This window comes from Sylvia atricapilla, chromosome 26 (assembly GCF_009819655.1).
Source record: "Sylvia atricapilla isolate bSylAtr1 chromosome 26, bSylAtr1.pri, whole genome shotgun sequence".
NCBI lineage: Eukaryota > Metazoa > Chordata > Aves > Passeriformes > Sylviidae > Sylvia > Sylvia atricapilla.
Window position 1 is genome coordinate 4,411,241 of NC_089165.1, and position 10,780 is coordinate 4,422,020.

At 52.6% G+C, this 10,780-nt stretch overlaps 2 non-coding genes across 2 annotated transcripts; one reads left to right on the forward strand and one right to left on the reverse strand.

Annotated features, from left to right (window-relative positions):
• The first annotated feature begins 357 nt into the window (after positions 1–357).
• On the forward strand, positions 358–429 carry TRNAG-UCC (transfer RNA glycine (anticodon UCC)). Its single transcript has one exon. It is a non-coding gene; the product is annotated as a tRNA-Gly (tRNA).
• A 339-nt stretch (positions 430–768) lies between these two features.
• TRNAV-CAC (transfer RNA valine (anticodon CAC)) lies at positions 769–841 on the reverse strand. The gene has a single exon. It is a non-coding gene; the product is annotated as a tRNA-Val (tRNA).
• Between the last annotated feature and the right edge of the window lie 9,939 nt (positions 842–10,780).

Below are 10,780 nucleotides of genomic sequence, written 5' to 3' on the forward strand. Positions count from 1 at the left end.
CGAGTCCAGCCTGTGACCGACAGTCACCTTGTCATGCACACCATCGAGCTAAGTCTGTCCTTAAACACCTCCAGGGACGGTGAGTGTGCCGCCTCCCTGGGCAGTCCGCTGCAATGTCTTCATGGGGAGGGTGGGCACAGAGACAATTGAGGCCGATGCAGGGTAAAAAAACAATACCACGGAGGGAAGATTCTTCCTCGCCCTCAGAAATGGGCCCTTAATTCAGCATTTATTGCCGTTTGGGGCGGCTGTGGAGCCATTCTCATCGTTCATTGTGGTTTATCCCCGCTCTGGCGGAATGGTTGGGTCCCGCTGGGTGATGTTGCTGAGGGAAGCGGGGATCAGCTGTGTCAGCGGGCGTTGGTGGTATAGTGGTTAGCATAGCTGCCTTCCAAGCAGTTGACCCGGGTTCGATTCCCGGCCAACGCAGCTTCGTTTTTTTTTTTTTTTTTTTCGTTACCATGTATTTCTTCCCCGTTTCTCACCGAACCCAATTGAGATGCACCGCACGCGGAGCGCCCGCCCGGCTGCGCTTTGCCCCCTTGAGCCCCGGCGGGAGGCGGCCGCTGCTCAGGGATGGTGCCGCAACCCGCGGTGGAGGTCCCGAGCTGTCAGGACACGGCGGGAAATAAATAAATAAATAACGCCGAATAATAAAAAAAAAAAACAACCCAAATACTTCAGCCCCTCCAAAAACAAAACAAAACAAAAACCTACCTTCCAAAACAAAGATTTAAATAAGCCACCACAAGGGGAAAGAAAAACAGGTGTTTCCGCCCGGGATCGAACCGGGGACCTTTCGCGTGTGAGGCGAACGTGATAACCGCTACACTACGGAAACCCGCCATGGTGGCAGTGGCCGGGTGCTGGGCCATGTTCCCGCCATGGCGGCTGAGGGGGCGCGGATCTCCCTCACGGCGACCTCCGAATAAACCCCCGCAAACCCCCAGAAGCGCCGCGCAGGATTCCCAGAGATTATCATCAATGACTTATTTGGGTTCCCAGGGACCCGCTGGCCTCAGGAGGCGGCTGAGGTGCGTGTCCTGGGCGCTGTTTCGGGGTCCCCTCAGACCGACACGGCCCCACAGGGAGGTTCCCGCTGAGGGGGCGCAGGGCTGCTGGAGAAATGTCTCTTTTCCCTAAGGCAGCTGCCAGCAGATGTCGGTAGAATAGTGGTGACAGGGAGCGGAGCTCTCGGGAGAGCCGCCGGGAGGGACAGAAGCCGCCTGGGCCAAGGGACAGGGGCTGGAGGGGGAACGGGCCCCAAGGACAGAGCTGCTGACTATCACAGATTTACACAATGCCGGACTGGTTTGAACTGGAAGGACTTAAAATCTCATCTCATTCCACCCCCTGCCATGGGCATGGACATCTTCCACTGTCCCAGGATGCTCCAAACCCTGTCCAACGTGGCCTTGGACACTGCCGGGGATCCAGGGACGGGATGGAGCATCCTGTGCCCCATCTCAGCCTGGGAATCCCATTCCAGGGCTCCCACACTCTCAGTCAATCCCACATCGTTCTAAGTTTGTTCCTCTTACCCTACTGCAATATCAACAACTTACTTAATGGCAATCCTTCTCTTTTTGGTAAAACCTCAGCCCTTGGAATCAGGTGGTAACATGAGAATTATGTTTTCCTGTTTTGTTTTCTTTGTTGAAGTGTATTTTATGCTCTGCTGGCTGCAGAGAGAAGCTTAGAAGGGAGGAATGAATCATAAACCCAAATGAAAGCAAAAAGAACCTCACTTCTAATAACATTTGCTCTTAATAAAATTTTAATTTTACAGTTTCATTTTACAATTTTGTAGCTGATCTTTTATTTGAGGCCAAAAGGGGTAGAGGAGAGGTTGCCATATATCCTTTAACTTCGGGGCTTGCTTTATTCTGATCTGATTTATGATAAGGATTATAATGTTACATCCCAGTCCCTGACAAACCCGATGTCTCGGGATTTGTGTGCTTCATGTTGTTGTTCAACATCCTGGAATGAAATCGTTTTTGGCTGCAGCTGGCAGAGCTGCAGAGAGGACTGGTTACAACCTTTGCACCGAGCATCAGCTGAGTGTGCCGGGGCAGCGCTGATCAATAGCTGGGGGCAAGGTCCCCTCCCTCGAGCAGGGGAAGTGGATCTGTGAGCGACCCAAGACCATCCAGGGAAAGATTCAAACGCTTTGGGTTTTGTTTTCTTCTGCAGCCCTCTATCAGCCTGGCGAGGGGTGGAGAGAGGAGCCGCAGAACAGCCAGCCCAGGGAGGAGGCTTTGGAAGGTACCTGCGGGAGGCAGAGGCACGAATTCCAAGGAAGACGTCGTGCTGTCGGTGTGAACTCCCAAACCCACCCGCATCCCGCGGGGCTGCCTGGTTCTGGCCGCGCCGGGACACGCCGAGTGCCGGGCTCTGGATGCTCCTGGCAGCGCTGGCTTTGGGGGCGCAGACAAAGCCCCCTCTCCCCGCTGGTTCCTGCTTGGGAATGGCTCCCGGGGATGTTCTGGCTTTTCTGACAAAGATCCATTGTCAGGGGCGGCTCAAACTTTGCCCGCAGGACAAAGATTCCAGCCCCTGAGCTGTCCCTGTCGCTCCGCTCCCACCCGTGTGGCGCTGCCGGCTGTGGGAGCCCCCCGTGCCTCGCCCGCTCCCCGCGGACGCTCCCCCGAGCAGGAGAAAGGACCGTGGCAGGGAAATAAGAACCCGGGGGCTCGTTTGGACGTGAAGGCTGGAGAGTCTCTTGTATGATCACCCGCATCTGCCCTTTCTGAGCGAGGAGCCCTCCCCCAGCTCTCACCAGCGGCCATGCTCGGCTTTGTTTCCCTGACACGCTGCGCTGGCTGCACAGTCCCATTCAGCCCTTTTCCTCCCTCCACTCCCAAAGCCCGTTCCGAGAGGGGAGCTGGAAGCACCGTGAGCAGGAGAGCTGACAATCAGGGCCGGGAGACAACGCCGCCGTGCACAATACCCCCCCCAATTAGCCATTCATTTCTTCTGCCTCTGAAACGGGGAGCGCAGCCCTTGTGCTGGGAGATAAAACAAGCGCGGCTTCAATAGCACTGATTTAAATTAGGTCAGGCTGCCTTTTGTGCGGCGGGGACCACACAATGGCTGTCACACGACGGTGGAGGGGAGCGGCATAAAGGAAAAGAGGCCAAGCAAGTGGCACAGATGCTGGGAGTTGGTGGGTGCTGGGACATCGGGGTGTGTGTGTGGGGACAGTGGAGGAGCAGACACTCAACCGGCACGTGATGCTGGGGCATAAAAGGGGCAGCGTGGTCAGCAGGGGACAGAGAGGTCACACACTGCCTGGGCAGAAACGAGCTCTGCCACACCACAGCCACGTGCCCCTGGGGAACTGGTCTTTAACCATAACTGCTTATGAGACAGAGGGGTGACAAGTTTTGGACCCCTCAGGACAAGAAGGATATTGAGGGGCTGGAGTGTGTCCAGGGAAGGGAGCAGAGCTGGGGAAGGGTCTGGAGCACCAGGAGCAGCTGAAGGAGCTGAGGGGGCTCAGCCTGGAGAAAAGGAGGCTCAGGGGGACCTTCCCAATTCTTGGGATGTTCTGTGCAGGGCCTGGAGTTGGACTGATGATCCTTGGACCCTTCCAACTCAGGGTATTCCGTGATTCCATGACCTGAGCAATTCCTAGTGTTGCCCAATTTCTTTTTCCTCATGAGTTCCCCAAAAGTCCATGCCCGTCCTGAACGCCTGGTGTGCTGTGAAATCCTACACTGGCCTCTTTAGGGAGGGGTGTGTTTGGGGAAATATCAGCAACTCCCTCAAAATAGTCTCAACTCAGGTTCTCAAAGCCATCCGTGTCTGCCTTCAGAGAAGGGTCCTGGGGAGGGTTTTCCACGAGGGTGTGAGCACTGGAGCCTGGTCCCAGTTCTCCTCCCAGTTTCATTAATATCCTTATTGCTGTTTTTACAGTGGCAATGCAGATGTTCATGTTTTTCTGGCCATGTGAGGACAAGAGAGCAGTGTGCTCAGAGCTATCAGCAAGAGCCTGATCTTTCCAGCAAGCTGTTGTCATGGTCGAAATGAATTTATCCAGGTAAATCCATATGCAAAGGAAGGGCAGGTAAGTTTAAAAATAAGAGTCCACCCTTTCAAGTCTCCCAGGAATAAATGAATGATCTTTTGTGCTCCAGATTGGACTTTTACAGGTGCCACTTCGCTACAGTTGGGCCAAAAACCAGTGGGGGAAATTGTGAGTGTGGAAAAGTGGAAAGACATAATCAGCCATTTAATTCAGTCTTTTTTGGAAGGACAGTTGATATTATTTTTCCGTTGCAAGAAAAAGCTGTAAACAAAAAACAGTACTTAAGAAAAATGTTAATTGTATTACAAAGTCATAATTTGCATGCTTAAATTGCAAGTGTAATCATTTCCACTACTAGTTGTAAAAAAGTAGGTGAGCCAAAGCACTGAATGTGCCAGCCAGTGCCAAAAGGAGGAAACTAGGTTAAGCTGAAGTATCAGTTGTTCCTATTCCCCTTCATTTGTTTGTTCACACATGAATAATTTTTTTTTTTTTTTTTTAATACAAGATAGCTTAGAACTACTCTGGGCCATCATAATTCCCTCCAGCTACAATGGCCTACATAATTCCCAGGCTGATTGAAACACACTGCTTCCCACAGGCACACACAGGCAGCCGAATATTCGGTGGCCACCAGCTGATACTGGAAAGACAGGCACTAAAAATAAGTTGTCCTTTTTTAACAGTGAGTGTAATTAAGCACTGAAATAGTGCCTGTTGTAGGGAGGTGGCCCCGGAGGCACGGAGCCAAAATGAGACATGTTGTTAAAAGGTATGTTCCCTTCAGCAGATGGTCAGAGCTCTGATGCATGAAGCACCCAGTGAAATTATCCACCCAGTTCCTGTAGGAAGCCCGTCTGGAGCAGCCATAAGAGCCCTAATTTCTCTCAAAATACAAATATATGGTTGCTAGTTTTCGCTGCTTTACAGCTATACTATTTGGTGTATTTTTGGCAGTTTAGTTGTGAGAACACAACAAAAACAGCAACAGCCCACTGTGATTTGCATTCTGACTTACTTTCCAAAGCCCACACTGCAGTGGGGACTGGAGGTGCCCAGGCACCAAAAGCAGTTTAACTGTGGTAGCACAAAAACGCGTTGTCTGTCAGGGGAGGGTTAGGTGGGATATTAGGAACGGGTTCTTCCCCAGAGGTGCCCAGGCTCCCCAGGGAATGGTCACAGCCCCAAGGCTGCCACAGCTCCAGGAACGTTTGGACACTGCTCTGTCCCTGCACACGGGGTGACCCAGAGGCAGAAGAGGCAGGAGTCCAGCTCTTGTTGGCAGCTTAGGGGTGTGATCGTTGTGGGCTCCAAAGAAGAAGACATAAAAGTTATATCTGATCATGTTATTAGTGCACACATCCGTACATATAAATGAATCAGAGGGATACAATTATGTGTAAGTAGGTAGAGATTGTTATTCTCCAGCAAATGGCATCATCTGGGATGCTCCTGAGTTGTGACTGTGTAAATCCCAGCATTCCTGAGACGGCCTCTATAACCTGAAATGCTCATTGGAGTCCTCCAGCTCTCCAACAACCCAAAATCCACTGCAGAAAATAATATGTTCTGCAGAAGATTGGTTCATTCCTTGAATATTTATTTGCTGGTTTGGGCTGGGGTATTTTTCTATTCTTGTTATTACTATTATTTGTTTTGTTTATTTCTTCTCCTTTTATCAGCTCCAGCTGAGACAGGGGAGGGTGGGAGGAGGGTTTTGTTCCTCTGGAGATAACAGGAGGCTGTGCCTGTGCAGCCATGGTGACAAGATCCAGGGCGCTTTCTGGCTTCCAAGCAATTTGCTCCCCACCCCTGGCTCCCAAGTAAAAGTGGGGCAGAGAAAGAAAGGAGCTTTTGTTTCTCAAGTGCTTCAGCTGTTACTTCTAATTAAGCGAAGAGCTCCAGTGCTTCCCACTCCCCAGCCGAAGGAGGACGGAGTCGGGGCAAGAGGAGAGCCAAGGTGCTGTGGCAGCTCTCCCGTCTCCAGCTGCAGCCCGGCTGGGTGAGCTGTGCCATCCCGGCGCCTCACATTCCCCGGCTGCAGGGGGAGGAGATGAGGAGCCCAGCACGAGGCCGGGTGGGAACGACCACCCTGCTGTTCAAGGTGTCATTATCGGTTCGGTGCAGTATGCTCCCAGCTTCCCAGACATGCTGACTGTCAGCAAATTGCTCTTTCCCTCTCCAGCTTTCCCTGGATGCCCTCCCCTTCTCTCTGAGATGCCAGCCCTTGCCCTAAGGTCTAACAGCATTTCTCCATCCTCCCCGGTGTTCCTCTTTTTAACCCCTGCTGGCATCACCGAGATGTGCCGCAGGAGCCAGGGGAAGTGTCAGCAGCCAGGGACGGGCAGGTGGCCTTGGCACAGCCAGGTGGGGTCTGTGGGACAGGGAGAGTGGGGTGGGCAGAGGGCAGAGCCGTGACAGCTGTGAGCCACACAGCCAGCTCTGCAGCAGGGAGCACAGACTGCTCCACAGCCCTGCACGAACACAGGAGGACTGCCAAGAGGAAAAGAGGGTGGAGATGTGGAGAGAGAGAGAGAGAGAAAAAGTGAATGTAGGGAATAGGAGCGCTCAGGAATCCAACAGCCCCCAGACTCAAGGTCCAAGCCCTGGCTCAGCTCTGGAAGTTGCCCACCAAGGGCTGAAGGAGCCCTCCAGGTCACGGCTGCTCCCCTGTGCCTCTGCGCCCACTGAACTCTGCTGGATCTCTTCAGCCCGGGATCTACAGGGAGAAGTTTAGGGCTTCACTCAGAAACAGATGGTCTCCCTCTTGGGCCCCATCTGCCAGGCAACGCTGGAGCAGTTGGTCTCTGCAGTGCTGAGCAGAATCTTGTTTACTTTCCCCTCCCATCCCCAAGGTGATCGCGGGGCAGCCCAGGCCTGCTGTTCCAGCCCAGATTTCCAGGAACAGCCAGAAACTGAGGTGCAGGAGTGTAACCCGAGAGCAAGAGAGGGCACATGGCATCGGCCAGCCCTGATCTCTGTCACTGTTCAGCGGTGGAGAGATGGAGCAGCGCCTGGCAGCTGCCCCTTTTCCCCCCTCAGGACACGAGAGTCTCCATCCACCAGCGATGCAGGGAAGTGTCTCCTGACAGCATTTTACATGCACAAAAATAGCAGGTGAGACCAGCTCTCCTTTAGCAGCACCAGCCACGATTGCTGCAGCACGCCTGATAAAAGAACTTTACTTCTTCTTCTCTGGGTTCTGCTGCTGCAGCTCCGTGTCGAGGACTGGAGGATATCATCCATCCCTGCACCAGCCCGTGTTTTCCAGAGACCTCGGCCCCAGCAGCCGGAGCAGCGAGGTCCTGCTCCCCCAGGCTGCCGGGTTAGGCACTCAGCGCTCTAATGGCGCTCGCTGAGCAGAGGGCACGGAGCAGCACTTTCTCCCTCCCCCGAGGGTTCCCGTCCGCTGAGGCTCCAGCCGGGAGCTGCCGCCGGCAGCTCCGCGCTAATCAGCCCTGAGGCGGGAAGTGGAAACTTTCTGCTTGCAGCCACTTAGTTTCATTAGAAGCATCACGAGAGAAAACGGGGCCTCAGGTGGGGCAGGGAGATGCGGGAGGTGGGGAGAGGGGTTTGCAGCCTGTTGGTCATGGCACTTGGCGCGGCACCTTCAGCTGGAGAGGAAAGAGGGGCAGAGGCAGCCTGGGGCTGGGGCCTGTCGCCCACACTGCTCAGAGCTCTGGAGGTTGTGCAGCTGGGTAAAGTGGTTGTTGTGAGATATATTATCCCTATCACTGCAAAGAATTTTCCCCCATGTCTAGCCTAAATCTTCCTTGTTCAACACAAACGTGGTACTGTCCAGAGGTGGAATATTAAGCACTGGAGTCACTGCCTAATCGTGTATTGATTTCAGTGGAGCTGAGCTCGATGAGAGGAGTCTGCCCAGCCTTGCTCCATCCCCCTCGTGCCCCAGGAGAATGTTTTGTGTGAGGCTGAATGCCTCTGTAAGTGCCTCTCAGCTCCCTGCTCATTGAGAGCTGTTCTGCACAGACACATTGGAGCAGGGAGGGCGCGGGATCCTGGAATCGCATTTCCTTTTGGCAAAGGGGATTTTATCTACCTCAGTCTCCCTGGCCAGTGTGCGTGGTGAGGCTGTCAGTTCTCCTGAGCAGGACTAAGCCCAGCCAGGAATTCTGCCACTGCCAGTACCCCTCTACCCCTTGCCTCTTATTTCACTCATGTCCTCACCCAAGAGCAGAACTAAACTCAGCTACTCACCTCTAAGCCTGATTTCCCCGCTTACATTTTCACTAAGCCAGCTCAAATAAAGCAACACTTTCAGGAATTGGACTTGATGATCCATGTGGAGCCCTTCCAACTCAGGATATTCTACATTCTGTGCACCCTGATGATTTGGGAGAGCTCCGTGACAGGGACAGAACTAGCAGGATAAATCAGACAGGAAAAAGTGACCAGAAGAACAGAGCTCAGATTCCTGAAGTGTCATTCATGAAAAAGTATTGCCCCTTGTTCCTGGTTTGTGCGTCGTTTGTGAACACAGATGTTCTATAACTCCCACGTGGATGAGCAGTTGTTTTCATGTGAGCTCCTGTCCACCTTCCAGTTAAAGGGTTCTTTTGTTAGCCTCGGAGATTTCAGCAGCAGTAATCCTGTTTGGAGACACCCACGCACGAGCTCTGCCCTGGGATGGAGAGGAGCTGGGTCAGGGCCTGCAGCAGCCAGGAGATGGAGCAGCTTAGCTCCTCAGCAGGGAACAGGAGCAGGCTCGGGAGAGAAAGGCCGGGCCCTCACAGGGCTCTTGTCCCTGATGGAGCAGATGTGGCAGCTGCTTTGTGCCACAACCGCTGCGTGTTTGCCGAGCGGCCAAAGGACTCCCCGGGCTGTGCCTCGGGCTGGCACATGGGGCCTTTCATTTTCCTCAAGGGCTCTCGAGGAAGAGCTCATTGTACCTGCTCGGAATTAATTCTGCCAGTCCCCAGCCTGCTCATGGACTCCCCGTGCTGGAGTTCAAGACGTGCCTTTCATATTTCTCCTTCTGTCTGGGACAATATCCTGGGATGGAGCTGCATCGACAGCCGGGACCTGATCCTTGTGAAGACCACACCAACTGACTTGGAGCCTCCAGGAACTGGATTTTCCAAGTCTCCCTGCAGCTGCTGCTGGCTCACAGCTTTCTCCCATTCTCTGGTTGCACAGCCCTTGTTCCTCCAGGCCCAAGGATCCCCCTTTGTGCCCCATCAGCTGGAAGTGCTGTTCTGTTTGGGGCTAGCTCAGAACTGCTGGCACAACAGAGCTGTTTTGGTTCTGCCTGAGCACTCGGCATCTGAGCTCTCATGTGGCTGGAGCCCATTTTTTTGCAAGAATGAAAACAGTGGATTAATGAGCTGCTTGTGGCTAATGTGCAGGGTTTCTCAGAACTGGTGCTATTAGAGCCCAGCGTCATGTAGGAGGTAAATGGCAGCACACGGTGAATAAAGCAGTGATATAATAGGTTTAAGTAGTCCATTTCCCTTTGGAGTGTTACTGATAACAGGCCCAAATGCACAGAAGACCATTCCCTTAATGAATAAGACTGCTCTCTAGCAGAGCACGTGCTGCAGTGCCTCACAAGGGGTTTATTTTTCATCATTTTCATCCAAAACAAGGCTTGGGTGTTTGAGTTGGAGTGGAGTGCAGGGAGGACTATAAACACAGTCTGACTGCTCCACAGGAGACAAGTCCTTATCCCAGTGTGCTGGCCCTGGATGTAACCAGAGGGAGATACTCAGGACAGGTCACAAGGGCCTATAAAGAATAAGGCTTCTCCTACCTGTGGTTTTGTAGCTTCCAGCAATCTGTGGGGTCTGCTTGGATGTTGCATCCAAACTATTAGGTTTAATCATCACTGAGAGACCAAACCTCCATAATCTTGTCTAAAACCTTTTGAACCTATTTATATTTTCAGGCTACAAGATATCCTGTGGCAAACGAGCTCCAAAATTTAATTATGTGCTGTGAGAAAAAGCAATTCTTTTTGTTTGTTTTAAACTGGGCTGGTAATTTCACTGGGGCACTGACTCCTCGTGTTGTGAGAAACAGCATCCAAAATACCTGAGGGAAGCAGAATCCCAGATTTTATTGGAAGGGCATGTGATTATGACTTCTATGTGTTAAAAGCACTTCTGAAAATGGAGCATAGGTTCTACTTTTAATGCTTATGGAAATATTGCCTCCAGTGCTCTTGTTTGCTCTCCAGCTTGTTTTTATTTATTTAATTTTTCCCTTAACCTCTCTTTACAAGCTGCCCTAGTCCCTGACAGATCCAGTTCTCAAGCTCCTTGTTTACTCTGTTTGCATGGGCTTTATTTTTGACGTTATTCTCCTTTTAAGTGCTGCAGCAGGCGAGAGTCTCTTGCGGGAGCTGTGAGCACAAACCCCACCAAGGACAGGCACATGCCTCGGAGCGACCTCTTCCTCCTCATTATGTTTGTGATGGTCTCAATGTCACCAGTTCAAGCACAGGCACACGGGGTTCAATTCAGCGCCGAGATAAAGGCAGGAGAGACATCCCCACTCCCCCGAGGCGTGAGCGACTCTGCCGCTCCTTGATTGTGCCTTTGGCAGACGCCTCATTAAAAGTGGGTTATTCCACACAAACACCCCCTTGTCCTTTCGCAGGCGTAATCTGAGCGTGGAGGGAGAGCTCAGCCCCACACCGGGGTGTCTGAGTCTGCCCAGACCTTGACTCTAACGAGCTGCTGTTCATTTGTAGCCTTCTCTGCCCTTCCTGGAGTTGTACTTCCCTGG